Source organism: Pinus tabuliformis, chromosome 1_1 (assembly GCF_031772625.1).
Source record: "Pinus tabuliformis cultivar Carrire ecotype Pingquan chromosome 1_1, CPIR1, whole genome shotgun sequence".
NCBI classification, from domain to species: domain Eukaryota; kingdom Viridiplantae; phylum Streptophyta; class Pinopsida; order Pinales; family Pinaceae; genus Pinus; species Pinus tabuliformis.
This window is the reverse complement of record NC_142297.1, coordinates 131,019,972-131,039,802: the sequence shown is the minus strand read 5'-3', so window position 1 is coordinate 131,039,802 and position 19,831 is coordinate 131,019,972. Positions and strand designations below refer to the sequence as shown.

The following is a 19,831-nucleotide window of genomic DNA, read 5'->3' as shown; positions in this document are numbered from 1 at the left end:
AAATCCTTACTTTCTTCCATGATTGTTGCAACATGATTCCATCTGTATGTTAAAGATCTCAATACTTTTTAAATTAAAGCTTCATTACTTACAGTTTCTCCAAGTGTAGCTATTTTATTGACCACATCTTTGACTCTCACACAATAGTCACTCACACTTTCAGCTTCTTGCATCTTCAAATTCTCGAACTCTCACTTCAATGTTTGAAGCTTGACCACCTTAACTTGATCACTACCTTGGTAAGCTTCTTGTAGAGTCTCCCAGGCAGCTTTGGCAGTTTTTGCTCCTGATATTTTTGGAAATAAGCTCTTATAAAGAGCTATCTGAATGTGAAACAAAGCTTGAGCATTCTTCTTCCTTGCTTCCTTTCTTGTTGTTCTTTCATTGGATGTAAGGGCATTCCAATCAACTGGCTCCTCATATCCTGATTCAACAATCTCCCACAAATCTTTTCCAATAAAAAAGGTTAACATCTTAATGCACCAATAATCATAATCGTTCCCATCAAATTCTGGAACTAGCATCTGGTTAGATCTGGACATGATTAACTTTGGTGAAATTGCAACAATACAACTTTAACCCAAAACAATTTTACCTGCTCCAATACCACTTGTAGAATATGAAATGACTTATGCCAACTGATAAGCCAACAATACTATGAAAAAATACATATGAAAACAAATAAAACATAGTTACTGTGTGAGCTAAAAACTGCTACAAATATCATATATAAATTGAACCATTAACTACATTTTTATATAGTAAAATTATTACGAAAATGTTTATCAATCAACTCTTAAATAAATCTCCTGACACTACAGCTAATTTCTAGCACTGTCCACCCTAACAATTTGCTGCCTTAATTTTGCAGAGAACACAAAACCTCGTGACTTATCAGCAATTTAAATAACTAATTAAACATTATTCCCAACATATATATTGCTCGAGAGAAAAATACCCCAAGTTAATCACCATTACAAAGCTGGTGCAATGAATGTTATGGTAATTTTATTTCTAACAAATTTGTGATGACTACTCAACAATGACCTTATTATTTTCTGTAAAATAAATAAGGAAAAAAATTAATATAAATCTAGTGCAATATTATTGGATTCAATATATTTTGATATGAATCTATACCTATAATGGCATTGATATTTCTCTCAGGCAAGAGTGTCCGGAGTGATGACAAACTCACCTTTCATACTCAATCTTGACTGCGATATGTTTGTGAACAACTCCAAGGCCATTCAACACACGCTGTGTTTTTTTCTCGATTGTAAGTCTGAAAGGGACTGCAGCTTTGTTCAGTTTCCACAGTTATTCTACAAAAGCCTCAAGGATGATCCCTTTGGAAACCAGATGAAACTATTTGTGAGTGTAAGTATTAGTTCATCCATAGTTTTATGTTTCTGTTTATAGGCCATTAAATTCTATTTATAGGCCATTAAATGATACTATGTAAGGTGGGCATAAATAATATGCCTGATTAATTCATATATATATATAAATAACTATAATTTTTATATATATAAAAACTATCTTATATTATCTCCTTAAACTTTTCTTGAAAAAACTGTCTTGCAAAAATATTTGTGTCTAACATGTTTTGCCTCTCTCCTCTCTCCACATGTGATGAATCTGAACTTAAATGAACCCAGGCTGCTAGCAATCCTACTATCATAAGATTTTATCTCTGATCAAGATGGTATACTAAAGATGGGTATTCTATACACAGACACTAGCCAGAGGGATGAATAGACTCCAAGGTGCAGTCTACTGTGGAACAGGATCGAAAAAAAGCGTTATATGGAGTACCACCAGCTGCAGACCAGTATAAGAACAAAGATATAAGAAAAATTCATAACCATGCAAAAGGTAAAGATTCCTAGACTGGTTAGCCTATGTCAGTTGCATCAGTGAGTCTTCGGTTTCAATTACTATCTAACCGGGGCATTTTGTGTACTAATTTCAGAAGAACGGAGTCTTTAATGGACCCCTTTCTGCTCCAATCAGTCTTGAAATTGAAATGAAAGCTTATCCCTTGTATTGATTACAATACAACGTTGCCGGCTGATAATATTTATTCATTTGGCTTTTGGGCAGCTGGTCTTTGGAGGCTCTTTCAAGTATCTTTGCACCATCTTCTGCCGTTGCAGCATCTGCTCAGACAGTTACGAGAGACACCCAAAACAGCATCTGTTCTTTTCCTTCCTTGGTAATAGATAAGGCTCTGAACTTTTCTAGCTGCTACTATGAAGCCAACACTGCCTGGGGCAAAGAGGTAGGCTGTATAACTTGCTTGATTTAATTGTTAAGAATACAAAGATGCAAAACTCACACAGAAATGTGGCTATCCCAAGTTGTAAAACAACTCTCACTGTTATAACTTTTCATCTTATATTCCATGTACTTAATCTACCATCCAAATTCACTACATATAAGAGTTTTAAGATCACCCTAGTTGATGCCCGAGGATCCGAGCCAGAGGATGATGAGAGCAGATAGCACGTTGATGGCACTGAGACACTTTGAGCTGGCAGATCAGTGCAAAGATGGAAGGAAACGTTGATTTTTCCCTAGTTGGGGAAGTTTGAGTGTGCTTTGGTATTTTGGTCATAACTTTGCCAGAGGATGATGAGCTGTCAGATAGCACGTTGATGGCACTGAGACACCTTGAGCTGGCAGATCAGTGCGAAGATGGAAGGAAACGTTGATTTTTCCCTAATTGGGGAAGTTTGAGTGTGCTTCGCTATTTTGGTCATAACTTTGGCTACAAGTATCAAAATCACGCATATGACCCCAATCCGGAAAGCTCTTTTTGGTGCACACGTTGTGGCCACCCAACTATGCTTGGTGAGCATCGTTTTTGACCTCAAATTCCACCACTTTCCTTTCCAAATCCTTAATTTTAGTTTTTCTTTTCCTTTTATGGTAATTTTTCATTTATCGTTTAGGAAGTGATTTTGACCCGATTTGGGCCAGATTTTTGGTAGACTATTTCTTTTGGCGTGTATTTAATTTTTGGCATGATTATTGGGATTTTTCCAATTTTGGTAAAATTCCCTATTGGACGAATTTTAGCTATATAGCCCGGCTTGTGGGCTAGGGTTTGGACAATGTTGGGATAATTGATAATTCTCATTGATATCAGAGACGTTTTCTCTGTATTTTGGGCGTTCTCTTGTTTCTTTCCTGTAAATTGTTGGTAGAAACTAGCCTGCAGAATAATCTCTATTCTGTCTGGCATCAGTTGGTATCAGAGCTTCAACATCTTCCTGGGGTGCGAGTTCATCAGTTTCAATGGCTGGTGGTCGTGGTCGTGGTCGTCATGGGCAGGTTCTGAATGAGGAAGTCCCACATTGTGATCGTAGCGTTCGGGATGTGATGATTGAGGATTTGCAGAGACAAGTTACAGAGTTAACCCAGCATCTGGCAGCACGAGAATTCGAAAATCGTGAGATGGAGAATCATGATTCTGATTCTGACTCTAGTTTCGTGAACCCGTATCACAATCATGCCCTATTCCAGGAGCATCGTGGTCGGGAGGATCATCATGGAGACCTTGGTTTTAGAGTGGATCTGCCCGATTTTTCTGGTATGTTATAGGCTGATGGATTTATTGATTGGTTGAATGAGGTTGACCGTATTTTTGATTATAAAGAAGTCCCAAATCGTGTAAAATTGAAACTAGTCGCCATCAAACTTAAAGGCAGAGCATCTGCGTGGTGGGAGCGGTCGAGACGTTCACAGGAAAGGCAGGGCAAGGCAAAGATTACTGATTGGGAGAAGATGAAGAAGAAGTTGAAGGGTCACTTCCTTCCTCTCGGCTACAACCAATTCTTGTTGCAACGACTTCATTCATTGAGGCAGGGCCCGAGATCAGTTGATGATTACACGGAGGAGTTCTATCAATTGATAGCCCGGAACGATTTATCTGAGACGGAAGAGCAGATGGTGGCGTGGTATTTGGGGGGTTTACGTCAACCCCTACAGGATGCCCTTAGCCTTCACTCGATGTGGACCATTTCTGAAGCATATCAGTGTGCACTTGCTGTGGAGAAACAACAAAATAGGAGGCCAGTGATCAGAAGCGATCAGAGAAGTTAACTAGTTCGCCCTCAAGAAGCCCGTCCTACGCAGCAGCCACCCCAGGGTAATTCTAACCCAAGTATTAAATGTTTTAGATGTGGTGAACAAGGACATATAGCGACTAATTGCAGGAAACCTGCTAGTCAGAAGGGCAAAAATCTCCTGATTGGGGATGACATGGTAGATGAAACTAAGGAGATTAGAGAGCCTGTGTTTGATGATGATGATGACGAGGGTGATGTACTGTATGGAAATGAACATGAGACTCTGGTCGTTCGCAAGAGTCTACTGACTCCCAAGGATGATTCAGGGGACGATTGGTTGAGGACCAATAATTTTCACACAACCTGCACAGTTGCAGATAAAGTCTGCAAGATGATCATTGAAAGTGGAAGTTGTGAGAACGTGGTGTCTGAAGAGGTTTTCCAGAAGCTACAGTTGAAGACAGATCACCATCCCAAGCCGTATAAGTTGTCATGGCTAAATAAGGGCAGTGAGGTAAAAGTAGATAGGTGATGCTTAGTGTCTTTTTCAATCGGTAGAAAATATTTTGATAATGCTTGGTGCGATGTAGTGTCTATGGATGCTTTTCATATATTGTTAGGTAGGCCTTGGTAGTATGATCGCAGTGTTGTGCATTATGGACGGAAGAATACTTATTCCCTTAGCATCAAAGGGAAGAAGATAATGTTGGCACCTCGACGGGAAGGAACCACTCCTACCCTGGTGGCCAATAATAATAACCTGCTTTCTATATCCAGGTTCTTAGTTGAGATGGAGCGTGGAGACATGGTCTATTCATTATTTCCTTGTGGGAATAGTGCAACAGACGTGACTACAAATTTACCAGCAGAGGTGTAGTAGCTGCTAGAAGATTTTTCTAACCTAATGCTAGAGGATCTCCCTCCTAGGTTACCACCTATGATAGATATTCAGCATCAGATAGACCTTATCCCGGGTCAAGTCTACCTAATCAACCGGCATACCGCCTCAGTCCTAAGGAATCTGAAGAGTTGCAGCGACAGGTGGAAGAGTTGTTGGAGAGAGGCTACATCCATGGGAGTATGAGCCCATGTGCAGTCCTTGTCCTGTTAGTGCCAAAGAAGGATGGCTCCTAGTGTATGTGTGTAGACAGCAGAGCCATCAACAGAATTACAGTGAAGTACAGATTTCCAATTCCCCGCCTGGATGATATGTTAGACCAGCTGTCCGGTTCTAAGGTCTTCTCAAAAATTGACCTTAAGAGCAGATACCACCAAATCAGAATCAGGCCTAGAGATGAGTGGAAGATAGCGTTCAAGACGTAGCATGGGTTGTACGAGTGGATGGTCATGCCTTTTGGACTGTCCAATGCGCCCAGTACTTTTATGAGGTTTATGCATCAGGTTCTACAGCCTTTCATGGGGAAATTCGTGGTTGTCTACTTCGACGACATCCTCATTTACAGCCAAACATGGTTGTCACACTTTGACCACCTCCATGCAGTTTTTGATATGCTGAGGATGGAGTGCCTGTTTGTCAATCAGAATAAGTGTTCCTTCTTCACTACTTCCGTCACTTTCCTTGGTTTTGTGGTGTCTACTTGATGGTGTTCATGCAGATCAGTCAAAGATAGATGCGGTCTTGGAATGGCCCAAGCCAAAGACCTTGCATGATGTCAGAAGTTTCCATGGATTGGCATCCTTCTACCACAGGTTCATCATAAATTTCAGCACACTGATTGCTCCTATCACAAAGTGCCTCAAGGGTCGTGATTTCCAGTGGTCTGAGGAGGCAGATGCCAGTTTTCAACTGGTCAAGGAGAAGATGAAAGAGGCACCAGTTTTGGCACTTCCAGATTTTAAGAAGGTGTTTGAGGTAAATTGTGATGCATTTGGAATTGGTATCGGTGGTGTTCTGAGTCAGGAAGGGCGTCCCATAGCTTTTTTCAGTGAAAAGCTATTTGGATCAAAGAAGAATTACTCCACCTATGATTTGGAGTCATATGCCATAGTTCAGTTCCTGAAGAATTGGCATCACTATCTAGTATAGAGGGAGTTCATTCTTATCACAGATCATGAGGCCTTGAAGTACATCAATGGCCAACACAAGTTGAGTAGGCAGCATGCCAAGTGGGTGGCGTACTTACAGGAGTTCACATTTACACTGAGACACCAAGCCGGGAGCCTGAACCGAGTCGCAGTTGCCCTAAGCCATCGCACGTTACTCCTGACCACCATGAGCACTAGAATTGCAGGGTTTGAGACATTCATTAATATGTATGCAGCGGATCCTTCCTTCAGGAGGATATTTCAGGAGGTAACATATGGTAAATGACATGATTTTGTTGTGCATAATGGTTATCTATTTCGAGGATTACAGTTGTGCATTCCAGATTGCTCACTCAGGCAGCGGATTATTAGTGAACTTCATAGCAAGGGTCACTTTGGGTGAGATAAGACTTTAGCCTTGATATCTTCTAATTATTATTGGCCCAAGTTTACTAGTGATGTGGCCCTGGAGCGTTGTTATGTTTGTCAGCGGTCCAAGGGAGTTCTCACTAATGTGGGCATGTACACTGCTTTACTTATTCCTGAAGGCCCTTGGTTTGATGTCAATATGGACTTCGTGTTGGGTTTGCCCCATACACAACGGGCCTTGGATTCCATTTTGGTTGTGGTTGACAGGTTTTCCAAGATGGCCCATTTTGTAGCTTGCAAGAAGACAATGGATGTTGCCCGAATCACTCAACTTTTCTTCAGGGAAATTGTACGATTACATGGTTTTCTTCGATCAGTCACTTCAGATGGTGACACCAAGTTTATTAGTCATTTCTGGAGGAGTTTATGGGAGAATCTGGAGACACAGTTGAATTTCAGCAGTGTCTACCACCCCCAGATGGATGGTCAAACTGAGGTGGTGAACCAGAGTTTGGGCAACCTTTTGAGGTGTTTGGCAGGAACTAAGCCCAAGCAGTGGGATTTGGCATTACCTCAGACAGAGTTCACATATAACTGGTCAAAGAACAGAACCACAGGAGTGAGCCCATTTGAGATTGTTTATGGTCAGAATCCATCCAGGGTGTTGGACTTAGCTCCTATTCCACGAGTAGGTCGTCTGAACCCTAAGGAAGATGAGATGGATGAACATCTTAGGACCATACATGAGTAGGTGAAACTGGCCATTCACGAGATAAATGCCAAGTACAAGGCTTGAGTAGACAGTCATCGTCGTCAAGTACTTTTTGATGTTGGTGATTTTGTTTGGGCAGTATTAACTCGTGATCGCTTTCCTGTTGGGGAGTATAATAAGCTTAAGGAGCAAAAGATTGGACCCTGTGAGATACTGCAAAAGATCAATGATAATGCCTACAGGTTGCACCTCCCTAGTCATTTGAGGACTTCTGATGTATTTAATGTGAAGCACCTGAGTCCTTGTTTTGGGGATCCTAATGACACTACTGTGAACTCGAGGACGAGTTCTTTCCAACCCGGGGCGACTGATGCAGGAGGATCTGAGCCAGAGGATGATGAGCTATCAGATAGCACGTTGATGGCGCTGAGACACCTTGAGCTGGCAGATCAGCGCAAAGATGGAAGGAAACGTTGATTTTTCCCTAATTGGGGGAAGTTTGAGTGTGCTTCGGTATTTTGGCCATAACTTTGGCTACAAGTATCGGAATCGCGCATATGACCCCAATCTGGAAAGCTCTTTTCGGCGCACATGTCATGGCCACCCAGCTACGCTTGGTGAGTGTCATTTTCGACCTCAAATTCCACCGCTTTCCTTTCTGAATCCTTAATTTTAGTTTTTCTTTTCCTTTTATGGTAATTTTTCGTTTATCATTTAGGAAGTGATTTTGACCCGATTTGGGCCAGATTTTTGGCAGACTATTTCTTTGGGCATGATTATTGGGATTTTTCCAATTTTGGTAAAATTCCCTATTGGACGAATTTTAGCTATACAACCTGGCTTGTGGGCTGGGGTTTGAATGAGGCAGGATAATTGATAATTCTCATTGATATTAGAGACATTTTCTCTATATTTTGGGTGTTCTCTTGTTTCTTTCCTGTAAATTGTTGGTAGAAACTAGCCTGCAAAATAATCTCTATTCTGTCCGGTGTCACTAGTCCCAGTCCCAGCATTAGCTCTGGCTCTAGAATGTAGATGACAATTACAAGGGTTTGATGTCTACTAATATAATGACGAATTAGTTCTGTAGTGAGTATGCTTGATTGTTTAGTCTTTCTTTCCTACATGAAAGGAATTGCATGCGTCTCTCTTTGTAAAATGATAGAATGATGTTCACATAATGGTGAATTGGTTATGTGGTGAGTATGCTTGACAATTTAGCCTTTCCCTCCTTCCATATCAAATGTATTGCACGTGTCCCTCTATGTAAAATGACATATTGATGTATACATAAAATGTAAATTGGTTATGTGGTGAGTATGCTTTATTGTCTATACTTTCCACATGCTGTCTACATAAAAGGTGAATTGGTTATGTAGTGAGTATGCTTGATTGTGTAGCCTGGCCTCCTTTTATGTGGAAAATATGTTCCTCTACATAGCCATATTAATGTCTACATAATGGTGAATTGGTTATATGGTGAGTATGTTTGATTGTTTACCCTTCCCTCTTTCCATGTATTCGTTATATGGTGAGTTTACCCTTCCCACTTTCCATGTAGTAGGTGTTGTGTGTGCGTTGTCTGTTATTAATTTTTTAGTGAATTGGTTTATGTGGTGAGTATATTTGATTGTTTAGCCTTTTCCTCTTTCCATGTAGAAAGTATTGTTTGTGCATTGTGTATTTCTGTTAATAAAAGAACAGTCAGATATGGGATCTCTTTCTGAGGTTTCATATTTTCTTCTCTAACTGCATACCATTATTTCTGTTAATAAAAGAACAGTCAGACATGGGATTTTTCAATAGCTTCTATGACTATAAACTCTCTTCTTTCTTAGGTTTCACATTTTCTTCTTTAACTGCATACCATCTGTGAATACAAAATTGCACCAAAAAAATCAGATCTCTGTACTTTCCTTTGCAGGTGGGATGGATGTACGGATCTACGATTGAGGATGTCATGACTGGGTTCAAAGTCCATTGTCTGGGATGGCATTCTGTATTCTGCATACCTGAGCAGCCAGCCTTCCTGGGAACTGCACCAGCTAATGGTCCAGACAGTCTTGTGCAAATGAGGAGATGGGCTACTGGGCTGCTCGAAATATTCTTAAGCAAATTATGCCCCTTCTGGGTATTGACAGAAACATCATGGTATGCCAGAGGATGGTTTCTGCTTATTTCACTCTATGGATATTCCTCTCAGTGGCAACGCTCTTTTATGCAATATTGCCAGCTTTATGTCTGTTAAGTGGCAAATCATTCTTGCCCGGGGTAAGATCAGTGAATTCAACTAACTAAGCATGTATGCAATATATGATTTCATCATTTTGTCAATTTACTTGATCCTGAGGTTCATGAATTCTTTATATTACATATTCCGGAGACGAGGATGATTCTTGTGAGAGTGACTTCACATTTGATTCATCTTCATTATTCATTATACCACCCACAGTGTTATTTATAAACTTGGCAGCCATTGTTTCTGGATCTGTAATTTTTGTGTCAGGCAGATATCATATATATAGAGACGAGCTATTTGCGGAGTACTTTTGCAGTGTATGGGTGGTGATAAATCTGTGGTCATTTGTCAAGGGATTGGTGAGAAAAGGGAAGCGTGGCATTCCTTGGAGCGTAGTTATGAAATCAGGTGCATTGGCTCTGACTTTGTGCGGTAGTGCTTGGAGACAGAATTAACATTATTTCACATGTATTCTGGTTATTTGAAAGCGCTATAAACCTGAAGGATGGACAAAAGTTTATGAAGGTTACTGGGAAAATTAAGCATTAAACAAAATCTGTTAGAGATAGTCACCAAGAAATCGATTACATATACTTGGTTATTGGCCAAATTGAAGCATGTTTAGCAACTGGATAATTCTGTGCAGGGAAAAGGAGTGAAAGAGGTTGTAAACCTTCCATTTTTCCGCTACTTTTTGGAGCAAAGAAAAACTTCAGAACAAGCTAGCATACAAAACTATGAACCCTGGACATTTACAGGGGTCTTCCATGTCACATAGGTGACACGATTTAATCTGTGTTCTCTGCCATGTTTTGGATTTTTGTTCTTTCCCATGTATCAAAAAACAATTCAATTTTTTATCGTTTTAATTTAAGAGCGATACACATTACCTTCTAATTAACTCGATTTATAGATTTACGTAACAGTCTCACAAATCTTTATTGCTATGCTTTACTTAATGGGAAGCAAGTCAGAGAGATTACATAAGTGTTTTTGTTTCAAGAGATTGTCCGTTTCTTTCACCAACATTAATATCAACCATATATATAGTTGTTAATTTAATTTATTTTTTCTATGCTTTACTTAATGGGAAGGAAGTCAGAGGGATTGCATAAATATTTTTAGTTTCAAGTGATTATCCGTTTCTTTCACCAACATTAATATTAACCCTATATAGTGGTTAATTTAATTTATTTAATTTTATATTAAATTTAAAGGCGATAAATTTTGCAAACTAAGAGTCATTTATTCGCAATAAACTGGAAAAATAACAATAATTTGCTATCCATTTTAGGGAAAACTATCAAGCACGGGCTTCTCTCCTTTTCATAAATAAAGAGTACCACATAACAATAATTTGCTGAAATATTATCAAATACCGGCTTCTCTGTTTTTCATAAATAAGGACTACCATTAAAGGGACCATTTTCATAAATAAGGACTACCATACCATTCAAGGGAGTACACTTATTGATTAGCATTTTTACTTGTCTTTAGTATTTCTTTGATAACTTGTAGCTCTTCACAATTATCCTCATCACGTTTTTTTCAGTCAATTTAAAGATCATTCCATTTCATTGTTACTTGGTTTGTGATTCTTTTAATGTTGAAACTATTTATTTAAACTCAGGATTTGATGTTCTAGTAGCCGAAGTTTGGTATTCGTTTTGTTTTTTTTTATCTTTATAACAACTAGTTTTGTGCGTAGATTCAAAATACTTCCTTTTTGTTATTAGTAATGATGATTTTTATTTTTTACTTTTTTGTTCTAGACATGAATAAGCATTTATGTATAAGCATTTATGTTGATGATTTTTATTTTTTATTTTTTGTTCTAGACATGAATAAGTATTTATGTATAAGCATTTATGTTTGGGCCTTCATTCTCTCATTTCTGGGAAGATCTTCTTCCTAACTTCTTCAACGGTGGTGGATGGATTTGCTTAGAAGATCTTGTTTTTTTTGTAGCTCATGCATGATCTTTTTTGAAGGTTTGTCACCATTGGAAAAGAAGGCTTTTACGTTTTTTCTATTTAACCTTTTTCATTGTCTAGATAACATTTTGTTTCCCTACAGGAATCCATACTTTTCTCTCTATTTCTACAACTATTGATGCTTTAATGACCATTGCTTTCCTTTGTCAAGATCTTAAAAGTGATGACCTTCCCTTCCCGATTTTCTTCTTCTTCTTGAGAGAATTGCAAAACATTTTGTCTATAAGATTATGCAGAGAATCACAACAATCATCTAGCAAATAAACCTAATCGTGTTTTTTCTTTTTAGGCAATTAAACATATAATTTTGACATCAAAATTTTATCTACAAGTGTGATGGTTGTTGGCATAATCATGTCGAAATTGTAGGTTGGCATAATCATGTCGAAATTCCACCTACAATGGAGTCACATTAAAATTACCAAATATTTATAGTTGGGATTTCAAAAGTTACTAAACTTCTCTAGGTTTCCACACTTTAAGATAAGTATGAAACCTTCAAATTTTTTCATTCCAAATTGATGGCGGGACTGCAGGCGTTAGGGACAGTTTCTTCAATCTGTCAGTGAGGTCTTCTATGCCTCCGTCAATTTCCTTCTTCTTTGGACTGGTCGCATCAGTCATGCTCCTTTATATATATACCCACGCAATACATAATGGAAATCATCATAAACAAGACTCACATATCGAGGACTTCTATTTGTATATACTCCATGTTATAATTGCCACGCAATGTATATATATATCCACCTAAATTCCTTACCTCGACCGAAGCCTACATACTACATATAACTATTCCAGGCCTCCTTCCTTCGATTGGATTGTTTAGACATGCGCATATATTGCTATAGCTAAGGCCACTTACGCTTCCGCTGCGCCACCTACGCACCTGGAAATTTAGATGTTGTTGGCATGCGTTATAAATCGAGCACACAAACAGTCGTTAGGCCAATACCGCTTCCTCTCAACAACGGGCATATAAACAGTAGCATGCTTTATAAATCGAGTACACAAACAGTCGTTTACGCCAATACCGCTTCACTCCCTTCGCCACAGAGTACTCGACCACGGTTCCCACAGCCTCCTACGCCGGTATAGATGGTAACTAAGATATTAAGGCTTAGGGTGAGAAGCCTTTAATCCGCTACAGCCATCAAATACAACTCGACAGAGCTCGTGGTATAAACAGAAGTATAGGCACAATCGAATCCAGGCAATTCTGGTTTTCCTGTGCTCCAAACCACAACTTTAACGCAGAGACTAACATCGTAAACTACAGCTCCAAATAGACATGATATCAATCTCTTACATGCAGTTCACAATCTCGGCGCCGGTATATGGACAACCAGTAATCATAAATTTGCAGGTGTGTCAATTAATTATAAAACAGAGGCAATAACTGTGGAAAACCAGAGGCATGCGCAACCATCATTAAGTTGTAAATCATCATGAAAGAAACCAATTCAATTATCAATGCATCAAGAGGCGCATGAGGGCCAAACAAATTATTCCAACACACACCATTTTATTCCATAGTATTATGAATATATACATTACAAGAACTGAACTGAACTGAATCCGAGCGCATAGTTTGTTCTTTAAAAATATGCTCAAGGCGCTCTTTCCTCTCCCGCTGAGAGATTTTCTGCCTTTTGTTTTATGACCAAAATAGGCATTTTATCCTTATCTTTTACAAAAGCCAGCTTTTTCTTTTTCCCATAATGATTTAAAGCATGGGTTTTATTCTCCCTCTTATCCTAATTTTAACTGAAAAACATAGAAATTCTATTCCATTTCCTTCATATCCTTTTAGAAAAAGAATATTTACAGAATCTACTTTATTAGAATAACAAAATACTAAAATTTTCACACCCCCTTTTCATGGTCTTGATGCTCCCGCATCACAAATTCATCTTCATCCAACTTCATATGACCCCCTCATGCAAAAACTATTAATGCTTTCCCACTTCTATAACCACCTATGTTCTTTCATAACAGTTATTAATGTTGGAATTTTATGCCCTTTATTGTCTATGGGAGTTGTAACAAATTATACCATGGTCACTTCACTTTTCTACCTTTTACCATGAGCATATTACATTAGAGAAAGAGTATCCATAGGACCAATGACTCGTCTACATGGATTTTGTAAGAGGGATCATTACAGAAAAAGGGGCTAGTAATCAACAAAGTCTTACAACAACATGCCAAATGGACATGTATTATAATCAGTCTATGCTCAAATCTTTTTTGTTAAACTCAACATGTTGGAGTATATTGGCTAGATAATGGGGTAAGATAATTTTTTCCATTGAGTTGAGTATATTGTCGACATAGTCATGAGCATATTGTTGACATAGTCATGACAAATTGTGAAGAATTCTAATAATATACAAAGGCATACGATACTATTTATTTGGTTGGCTATGTTTTAAGTAAGTCCAATTATGTTTGCATTCACCCTACAAAACACATTGACCATGTGGAATTTCTAGTGTTTCATCGCAAGCTAGAAGTGTAAGACTGAGGGTTTAACTACCTAATATTACATGTTTGAAGAATGGATAAAATATTTTAAGTCCAATCATTTACATGCATCATTAAGGATGCATCCTTGTACCCTCAATTTATTTATTTATTTTTTCTTTTTTATGATGCTTCTTTAGGATACTACCATTGGACATTCAAAGGGTCTTTCCACTATTAGTGTACATTTGACTTAGTTGAGATTTTACTAAACCTAACTTTAATTAAGGTATGGTGGTTATTGGGAGGCCTTTTCGGCCTATGTAATAGTCATCACACATAATTATTTATTTACTAAGAAAATATATATATGTCATAAAAGATAAGTTAATAAAGTGAATCTAACTAATTATTAGTTGGATCATGTACAACCAATCCAACCATCTTCCTAGTATATAAATACTCTTGATAAAAAATGCAAATGAACTTGGATATCCTTCCTCATATTTATCTCTTTTCTTGAGTATTTGTGTGTCCTTGTTGTTGGTCCCATTATGTAATGTAGGATTGTAGCAACAATGAATTTAAGCAGAACAAATATGTAAAAAAATGATGCAGTCAAGTTGCTCATGGAAATTTTGAAGAATATGCAAATTGTTTGAAAAAATATTGTTCATGGATATTGTTAATCATTATTTGTAATTAATGGTCGCGGATGCCCATCTATGAGCCTGCAGAAATGGTGTCATAAATAATGTGAGATGAATAGGCAAAATTTCATGGAAGAAAAAAAGTGGCAAAGATGGAGAGGTCATCGTGATGCATGGTCCAATGCAAACATATTAGTATGTGAATGCACACAACTATTTTCTTTTCATGACCAACAATTCAGAGAGATAAGAATTAGGAAATCATAAATCTATAAAATATGATTTTTCCTTATTACTAACTATCCTCAATGGGGCCTATGTTCTTAAAAAAAATGTGATGGTTTAGTAGATGCTACTTAGGCTCTTGGTAGGATGAGGAACTATTTAACCACATATATAGTGTAGCCACCTCCAACTACACTATACAAATAAGATTGAATGGGATTTAATCCCTTTGAGTTCTATTTAGTAGGCAGTTGCACAAATTCAAATTTCTTTGTTGACCTGCAACATACCAAATACACTCGTACGTAGTTCCCGTCTTAAGTACAAGGCCAAACTATTACATCAAATTATAAAGGCTACATAGAGATAGATCCATATCACCTAATAGAGAGATCCATCCACTATTTTCAATACCATATCTTACAGGTGCCCTCTCTAATGATGATTTTTGGTGAAAATTGACTACATAACTACTTAGGAGGTTGGAAAAGTTGGCACAATGCTAGAATTTGTTGGTGAAAATGTGTGAAGGCTACATATTCATGACATGCATGTAGAATCTTACATATAGTTGTTTACTAGATAAATGCCGACTTTGAATGAGTTGATCAACTGAAATATTAATGCTTCCAACAATCCATATTGTTGTCGACTCAAAGTCCAAACTAACCAAGTTTTGGAGCAATCAACAAGGAGGAATCATTAGAGGAAATTTCAGCATAGAAATGCCTATGGATTTTTCACGTAAGTTCTATGTCATAATGTGTAACCAATCAAAAACCTTTAAATTTAAAAAGAGGTACATGTAAATATTTTGGAGAGAAAAGTAGAAAAATGATTTTTTTTTTTAAATGTATTTTTGAGTTATCTCCTTATAGGTTTACTCAAATTTAAAACTGCAGACATTCATTGGATGCAGAATTAAATTCCACACCCAACGAGTACCGATTATGCATATTTCTTAGAAGTCCCACATTGATAGAAGAAAAATAAAGATACATTAAAAAATGTGTTGAACATGTTTTTTTAATGCATCTTCATTTTTTATCAATGTGGGTCTTCTAAAAATATGCATAATGGGTACTCGTTGGATGTGGAATTTAATTATGCATCCAACGAGCATCTGCACTTTAAATTTGAGTAAACCTATAAGGAGATAAGCCAAAAATATAATTAAAAAATGTAGTTTTCTTCTTTTCCCTCCAATATTCATAACCTTCATTTTATCATTGTAACTATTATTTTATTATTTTTTCATTAGGAGGCCACTTTTAGGCTAAAACTTCCTCTAATATAAGTGCAAATAAACAACCACCATAATGGAAAAGCAAACCACACATGCATGGTTGGCATAATGATTTGACTTCAAAGTGTATTCTTGTAAGTTGGTGAATATGACAGTCATCAATAATGTCATAATGAGATATAATGTTCCAAAAATATATCAATGCGACATAATCATTGTGTATATCACCATGTATAATGATTTTTGAGAAATGTGACATAAATTATCTATGTGTTACTTTTTCATTGTCACCTAATATGAATAAATATATTATTGCCATGATATAATAGTGCAATCAACCTAAATGGCATATGCTCCATTTTACAAAAGCTTATATTTGAATGTGAAAATATAACATAACTTTCAAGGTACATATCAATGTAATATGCTCCATTTTACAAAAGCTTATATTTGAATGTGAAAATATAACATAACTTTCAAGGTACATATCAATGTAATAATTTTTATTGTACATGTAATACATCATAATCTTAATTCTTTTTTAATGTCACAAAGTGACATAACCATATTCTTTGGTGTGCATTACATTTATACATGACTTTTTTTAAATCTAATACAATGTAATAATTAATGATCATCATAATGTGAGTTAACTTTTCATCAATCTCATAAATAGACATGACCATTTATGGATTTGACAAAGCAAAATAATCACTGGAGAATGTGCCAAAAAAAGATTAGCATGTACCAACTTCATAATGTGACATAAGAATTGGTGAACATTGCAATACAAAATAGCTATTTGAAATATATTAGTTCAACATAAATATCAAGGAACACTGAAATGCAACATAACCCTTCATGATCATTTTGACGAAACTCTTTGTCATTTTCGTAATGTAACATAAGTATTATTAAACATTCCAATTTGACATGTGTCAAGTAAGATAAGGAAACCTTGTTCTCAACCTCAAACATAACCTTTTTCAAGGGGAATTCATATCTCCAACTAGATTGTTTAAATTCTACCTATAGATCTTTTAAAATCCACATGAATGCTACCATCCCCTTTTTCATGTAAAGAATTTAAGCAAAATGGAAAAAAATCTCCCACTGTGTGCCAAAAATTTCTCACACATAATCCCTATGAAATATATCTTATAATGCTTGTAGTGTAATTAACTCCAAAAAAATTTTAAAAATTGTATATAATGTAGTGCAAAATCCAAGAGTATAAGAGAAATATAGCTAAAATTGTATAAAGCATATATGTCATAAAATAAAATAAAAATCTATATTCACTTGCGTCTTCAAAAAGAAAACTTCCAAAAACAATGTTCCAAATGCAATCACAATATAGTTATCTATATAAAATCTTAACTATTTATGGGCTACTTGTAATAAGAAACTGCTAAAAAATTTGGAGGTCGTTAATAGAGTATCTAAATAAAACTATTAAAATATAATCTTAATACAATAAGAAATGCAAAGTCATTTAAAGAAGGCCAAAGATATGTGCCACATTCACAAGAGTAACTTCAAGCATGGCCAAGGGAGTACGTGCGTATAGCAATTAAAGTAATGAAGTATAACTTGAAATACACAAAGAAAATACAATAGACACGGGGCCAAGAAAATAAGTGTTTGTAACTAAGAAAGGGAAATGCATCTTAATAAAGAAGTGTTGGTTACTAGATACAAGAATAAGTATGTACATAGAGAAAAACAAGTTAATAAAGAAGAATGTACATAGATATAATGATAATGTTATTTTTTAAAACAAAAATTAAAGATACAAAAAGGAAAAGTGGCAATAGTTGAATAAAAAAAAATTAAATATTTTTAATTAAACACTTAGTTTAATATTTCTATCATAAACCAGTTAAGTATTTTTTATTTTTTAATTTTTTTAAAATAAGATTTGATTATTATATTTGAACATAGACCTTGTTTAATCATTATATGTTTTAGAATTTTTAGCTAAAATCCAATTAAATTTTTTTTAGTCAAATCTTTATATTTGTTGTTTAAAATATGTTTTTGATTGTATATATTGATTCGGAACACTCTAAAAAATTTTTTTAGGGCACTTAGATTATGGAGGGTTTCTAATTCAAAGTTGTAATTCCAACAAATCTTTTCCAGAAGAAAATTACGCTGAAAAATATGCCAAAAAAGTCTCCAAAACATATAACAAATAGTCTAGAGCTTAAACATATAACTTTTCCAATCAAAAAGAATTATTCTAACTTCTTTAAAAAAACCAACATGTATCTAACATAGCAGAGAGGGATCAAATTTATTTACATGCAAACTTATTTTAGAGTGCAAAAGTCATGTACAAATTTTAATTGTTTGAAATGTATTTTTGAATGTTATAGAGATTGCATAACATTTGTATTGATTCATTTGATTTTTTTATTATTAATATATTTTTAAATATATGTCAATATTAATTCATATTAAAATATTTTAATCAACTCATATTGGATAGTTTATTCTATATAACATTAACATATATTTTTTAACATTTTTTTTATATAGAGATATGTATGAGGTTGGTATAACTCAACTTAAAATATTTTTCAAAAGTATAAGGTTTAAACATCTTACTCACATATTTTCTTTTCTTTTTTAATTATTTTAAATGAAATTATATTAGATTATATAGATAACTAATTAAATATGCATTAAAAAAAAAAATAGTTCACATACTTTTCTTTTTAGAAAATGTTTTAGTTTTATTTTATGAAAGAAAGACAAAATTCAAACATTTTTTTTCTCTTTAGAAAATATTTTAGTTTTATTTTAAAATAAATAAACATACACATTGTTTTCATAAAATAAACTTTTAAACTCAATAAAATACATATAATTAACTATTACTATTAAACCTACTCGAATTCTACTTATTAACTTCTTTTAAAAAAATAAAGTATAAACTATTATAACTTTCCTCTAAGTTGTAACCATACTTCCTCACATAAAACAAAACATGCAAATTCCTATGCGCTCCACTCCCTCTGAAAAGATCAGTACCATCTAGATAACATAACTACCTAAACAATAAACCCTAAAATAATAGAGCAGAGATTCGAGTTCAAATTTCTACACCGCAATATTCAACTAGAAACAAAAAACCTTCCAGAAGTAGGAAAGAGAAATGAGTTAAAATTTCCACACTTCAGTGTTCAATTAAAAAAAATAAAAAATCATTCATGGTTGAAATTTTAAACTCCTTATTTCAAATATCCAAATTTATAATTTTCATAGTGTCTTTTAAGATTTTAAAATATTTCTCAAAAATTCAAATATTCAATTTACAACTCATCTAAAATATTTCTGAAAATCAACCCCAAAAAAATCAAATATTCAATTTACAGAGACGAACTGCGTTACTCTTTTTCTTATATATTTTGAAATATTCTCAAAATTCACATCTGTCAAATTTCCCAAAAATCAAAATATGGTAAAAAAAAAATTAAAAAAAATCGACCACCCTATCGACATAAACATGATTGAATATTCAATGATCTAGTCCCATTTGTCGTTATGAAGAGAAAAATATATATACCATATGAATGGTCCAAGTCAGTTGTGGATGGTGCGGTCACGTATGGACCATGTGATCAATCAACCGCCAATCCGAGATTCCGATCGTCTCTGGAAGGATAGTGATGTAACTGTAAAACTTCATTGGTATGAATTGCGATGCTGATGGAGTGTCAAGGAAATGATACAATATTCATAAAAATTCCGGAGGCATTGGAAATCTAATGGAATCTCATGGTCCATCCTTTCTTGGACT

General features: G+C 35.4%; 1 pseudogene; it reads left to right on the top strand.

Annotated features, from left to right (window-relative positions):
• Nucleotides 1-923: 923 nt before the first annotated feature.
• Nucleotides 924-12,545, top strand: LOC149211988 (cellulose synthase-like protein H1; annotated as a pseudogene).
• Nucleotides 12,546-19,831: the final 7,286 nt, after the last annotated feature.